This window comes from Sesamum indicum, linkage group LG16 (assembly GCF_000512975.1).
Source record: "Sesamum indicum cultivar Zhongzhi No. 13 linkage group LG16, S_indicum_v1.0, whole genome shotgun sequence".
NCBI lineage: Eukaryota > Viridiplantae > Streptophyta > Magnoliopsida > Lamiales > Pedaliaceae > Sesamum > Sesamum indicum.
The window spans coordinates 2,816,786-2,822,849 of record NC_026160.1 but is presented as its reverse complement, the minus strand read 5'-3'; positions in this window follow the sequence as shown (position 1 = coordinate 2,822,849).

Here is a 6,064-nt window from a genome sequence, read left to right as displayed (position 1 = left end):
AATAGAACAAAATATCAGTACACAAGAGATTTAAATTTTAAAAATTGCTCTTCGTTAAGAAAACAAGTGATATCACAAGATTTTAAAATGTTATTCATAAACAATAACCATAATATCCACTCTCCGCACGAGTTTGCCTATTGCAACTACCAAATTAAATTCGATCGAATTAAATTAATTGCAAAACAAGTGTGAACTACTTGTTATATGATCGATTATTTTTTTGAATTGTACACTAATTATATGATAAATATATACACTTATTATATAATTAATTTAAAATTGATCAAATTCGATTTAAATTAAAATTTCCACGACTTTAAGAGATGGGTTGCATAGACTTTCTACAAAATTCCCAGACACGCTGCACACGCATTGCTTTGAAAATTGTTCTTTACCCCGTTAAGAGAATTAGCAGACAGAATTGGTTCTACATCATCTGTTTACATTATACCAATCCATTTAAATACCTCCAAACATTTTGCATATAATAACACTATACATGAAGATACGATTTGACTGCGCGCTTGATAGAATTTGACATTTATACAGTACATTTAAATTTCAAATAATTTATATATTTTATAAGATATAATTTTGTTCATGATAAGATATAATTTAAAAGTAAATTTAAATGCATAGCACTGGACACACGCTATTATTTCATAGTCCATTTAAATGCATACCACGGGACACACACTAGAATTTACTAGCAACGGTGGCATGTGACTTCCGCACACATAAATAATTAAATGCAACACGAATATTATTCACTACCTAAACAAAAAAAACCATAAAAACAAAAAATGCTTGTAAGAGATGTGGTTATTTTTTTTGCAACAATTTTTTAAAAAAAAAAAAAAATACATCACAAACTCTAATATACGATGGCCTTTGTCATGAACGCTAGAACTATCAATAAAGACTGTGACAAAATTTTTGTATAGTACTCATTCCTAAATATATCTCACCCTCTCAATCAGCGTTTGTGTCGGGGTGCCTCTAACTGATAATGTACTCATTCAAAGGGGTGTAAGCAGTTTATGAAGCTTGACATTATCAAAGGCTTGATAGGGTGGAATGGCCGTTCCTCCGGAGGGTGTTGGATAAGCTTGGTTTCCCTTGTGTGTTTGTTGATCTTATTATGCTTTGTGTTTCATCCGTTTCTTACTCGTTAATATTTTAGTAGACTATAGTTTGGCTCCATTACTCCCCAAAGGGGCCTTCATCAGGAGGACTCTCTATCCCCCTATTTATTCCTTCTTTGTACTGAGTCGCTGAGTTTGTTGTTTCGGGTGGAGGAAGAGAAGGAACAGTGCCAGGTGTGGCGGTTTGCAGGGGGCTCTTAGCATTTCTCATTTATTATTTACAGATGATACCATGGTCTTTTGCTTGGAAAATCCAACCACAGTTCAGCATGTTCGACATCTTTTGGATATTTACAAGCTTGCTTCCAAATATCAGATTTAATCTCCATAAATCCTTGGCTGCTTTTAATCGCAATACCCCTATCAATATTCAACAGCGGTTGGCGGAAACTCTGGGAATTTTCCTTGAGAACAAACATGAGATTTACCTCGGCCTAGCTGCGGTGGCTTTTCATTCAAAAAGAGCTCTTTTTGCTCCATTAAAAGATTGCATTTGGAGAAAGATTTAGGGATGGCACGAGAAGACTTTATCCCAGCCGTTGTGCAGGCTATTCCTTCCTACGCTCTATATCTTGTTTTTGGTTCCCTAAAACTTTACTTCAAGAATTCCAAGCAGTGGGGCTAATTTCTTTTGGTTTGATGTGGATCGACGGAATTATTACACTGGTTAGCTTGGGATCAAATGTGTACAAGTAAGCTTGATAGGGGCCTTGGTTTCCGTAATCTCGAGGCTTTTAATTTGACATTGTTAGGAAACAGTTGTGGCATCTCCTCTCTGGACGGGAGAGTTTGGTTAGTAGAGTCATGAAAACAAAATATTACCCCAAAACCTACCTCTTTGAGGACACTCGCTGAATATTTGGAAGGACCCATGGGTACCTTGCACACCATCGTTTTCTATTATTACACCTAACCCTCATAATAACTGCAGTTTATATGTTCGTGATTTCATGTTGGAGGACAAGAGGGGTGGGACGTGGGGGTGATTAACGCCTTTTTTTGACCTGAGGATCGGGACCTTATTTTTCAAATTCCTCTTAGTTCGTTTGGTGCGTCGGACCTATTAGTTTGGCACTAATTGAATAATGGATTTTCCCCGTGCGAAGTGCCTATTACTAGCTTTATCCTTGGCCTCTCTGGCAGGGACTAGTGGGATCTCTGGTGTAGAAACACATGGTGTGCTGTGTGGCAAGCAAATATACCGAACAAGTTGAAGGTATTCATATAGCAAGCTATTCGTAACATCCTTCCCACGGAAAGCAATTTGCAGAAAAGGGTTGCCATATGAAACAATTTATTGCCAACTCTATGGTTTGAGTCTGAAAATCCCATTCACATGCTCCTTCGCTGCTCCTTTGCACGTCAGGTTTGAGTGCATTTTGGTGTTTGCTGGTTTGATATTGATACCCTGGTTTGATATGGAGGAGTGGTTTAATTCCATCTCGCTTTAGCTGTTGTCCCTGTTCTTAGCTTGGTGGTCATGATTTGTTGGACAATTTGGTGCTCTAGAAACATGAAATTTGAACATAAAGTCCTCCTGCCTTTGCAGATTGCTGATTTTGCTTGAAGTTTCTACTTGCTTTCATGTCGCAGGGCCCATATGAGCATCAGATCCATTTATCGGTCTTCTTGGCATTCCCCTCTTACTAACGGAGGGGAATTCTTGACGGAGGCTGGGTGTTGGGACTTGGAGTTATTGCTCGGGATGCTGGGCAAACGTGCATAACTTGGTCATCTCGGAGGTTGGATAGGGTCATAGCTTGGAATTTCTAACATGCCTTCATATTTTCCAACAACAGGTTGTTACAAATGATATAAGTCATCACAAGGGAAAAAATTTTCTTTCTTGGTGATGTCAAATATTACTTGTATTTCCTTCCATCCTTCAGGACATTTAAGTTTTATATTATCTACCCTAACCTCTTAAGGAGTTAAAGCTTTTAATAACTCTTTCTCCTTTTCTTTATAGCCTGCAATCCTATCTTCTGAAAAGGACATTCGACTACTAAACTTAGTTCTAGGCCTATGCATTCTATCTAAAACTGGGTGATGTTTTATGATGATATCAACACCACCTATTCTAGGTATCCTAATAGGATCTGGTGTCATTACCTTGGCAAATTTCTTGAAAATTCTAGGAATCTCAATATACTCTTCCCTAAGAAACAAATATGAATGATGTGTATTGGAATGGGCATATGCAATTCTATAAGTTATAGAATACTGTCTATTTCCTACTTTAATTAGATCTTTTCTTTTAAAATCTTGATGAAGTGTTAAGACTCTACTGAAATCTTGGTCTGCTAGGTTGCTTGCAATCCTAGGATGAATGTCAAACTTTAGTTTTCCTGCATACAAATTACCTATCATTGTTCCAAAACAACCATCTTTTAGATTATTGATTCTTCTACCCATTATAGATAAATGTATTTCTGAATCAATTCTCTCTTCAAAAGTTGCTTTTATTACTACTTTAATAGTTCCTATGTGGATCCATTTCATAGTAACATCTGTCTAAGCTTGCTTAATTCTTCAAGAATATCTTCTTTAGGAATTAATTGCATCTCCATCACATTACTAGCAAGTTTCATAGGTATAGCAAACTCACCTAAACTTACTTTGTAGATAATGTGATGCTTTCTTTGGTTCAATCCTATCTAGTGCAGGACTTTTCCAATTCCTCTAATCCTAAATCCATCGTATGGGTTGAGGTTGGAATCTTATCGCATGATTCTTTCCATAGTTTTGTTAGACAACGTTCTGGAAAAAAATCCTGATGGGCTTTCGAAGGTTTGAAGCTCATCACCCTCGTTGTAGTTATTCTGACTCGGTTGAAAATCCATCCGAATCTATTTCTACTTCTTCCTCATCGACACTTTCGTCTGAGGGAAGATTTTCGAATTGGTAAATAGGTACCAAATCGCCATAGTAGACTGCATCCAAGATATCGTCCATGGCTTCAAATTTTTGTAATTCACCACGTTTTTGCTGGCAGTTGGGAGATATATGTCCTCTTACTCCACAGGTCCAGCAATTCCAGTCTTTGAAGCTTTTATTGGCTCGGGTATGGGCTCGTCTGAAAGTTCTTCTTGTAGGGGTTCTTTTAGTGGATCTTGCATCAGTTCTTCTAGATCCTTGGGATGAAGCCCTTGTTGGTCCTGTTCTCTGTCCAAATTTGTATGTTCTGACTTTGAACTTACACCACAATGATCTCCGCCGGGAAAAGGTTCTTCTGGAACTCCTAGCGTAGGAGTCACTATTTTGATTCTCCTATAATAGTTGAAAAATCATTGTTATCACAATAGAGAGGAGTTCGTTTGATTTTACCTCTCAGTGTTTTCATATTTTTCTGGATGGATGCTTGATAACACCAATCCTTCAATTTATCTTTAAGGAAAGACATTCTTCACGCTACTGAATCTAGTTGTCCTTCAGGTACTTTGTATGACTGGATCAACATTTCTCTCCATGGACTGCATATCTTTGCGAAAAACATTAGAGCTGCTACTTCTGTTGCTACTCCACTATGGAAGAAATACTTGGGGAACCAATAGATATATTCATCTACTGCGCAAATACTTTTTAATTCAATGCTGAAGAGAGCCTGTGCATATTCTCTAGCCTTTTCTGCTCTACTTCCTTCGATGTATCCATCTCTGATGAAGCGTATCTTGATAAGCCTCCCTAGCCGATTTGCTATTGCGCCTTTCAAATCTCCAGTAAGGATGCTGGCTTTAGTATCTTTTAGGGTATTATCCCATCCGATCTTCACAGATCCCTCCAAGCTCAACTCCATCAACTTTATGAAGTTTTCCTTGTCGAGTTATAGGGTAGTTGCTGCTATCTTGATGGCTGCAACCCATTCGTCTATCAATTTCTAGGTATTTCGAAAATCGATAATATCCAGGTTCAGTATAGCGCCATATGGATGTAATGGTTGGAGCATGGTCCTTGCCCGAGGTGCATTTTCAAGCACTCTTTTTGGATTTCTTCCTGAATTTTCCTTTAGCTTGTTTCACACAAATGTTGGAGTGGCATTAGTGTGGAAATCCGCACTTTCTCTCATCGGTTGATCCTGTGGAGAATCTTTAGAACATGTACTTCGCTCCGGCGGTGGTAGTGCTGGAGTGATTTTATTTGTTTGGGTATTGACCAAATTCATAATCTCGAGTTGAGAAAAGGATTATGCCAATTCTTTGTAATTTGATAGATCCGCTCTTATTACCTCCATTATTTTATAGATTTGATAGATGCGATAATCAGATCTTCTCTAGATTTCGACTTTGAAATCTCCGTGGCCTTCCCCTTCTGGTTTAGAAGAGGTACTGTTCCAAGGGCATCCCTGATTTGCTCCTATCTGGATTTAGATCTCTTTAGATCTGTTATTTCTGCCCTCAGATGTGTAATGTCCTTGTGTAGATTGGGAAGGATCTTAAGGACCTCGTCCATCCTTTGGCTCAAAGATTCTATTTTCATAAGTATATGGATTAATCTATGTCCACAGTCTTGAACTGCCTTTTGTATCTCCCTCAGATCTTGGGAGATTTTCGATGTATCCAGCTCGAGTTCTTTCCAATCAGTCATAATTTTTAGAACTGAAATTATGTAGGAATTTAGTCGTTCCGCTTCTCCTAGTTGGGATTTTACCATGAATTTCAATGGAGTGTGGACGCCTCACTGCATTTCCTGGTAGCACTTGTCGAACTTCAAAATTTCTCAGCCATTCTTGTTCCTCTTCTGGCGTGAGAAGTCTTGCATCAATCCTCTTGGGACCATTGTAACACTTGTCAAGAATTTTCATAAGAATTTCTCTTCTTTGTATTTCCAAAATCTAAAAATATTCCCTATTCTCAGAGTAACTCGAACTTTCGTTGGATTCCATTTTCCTCTCAAACTCCTCCATTAGTGGATAAATA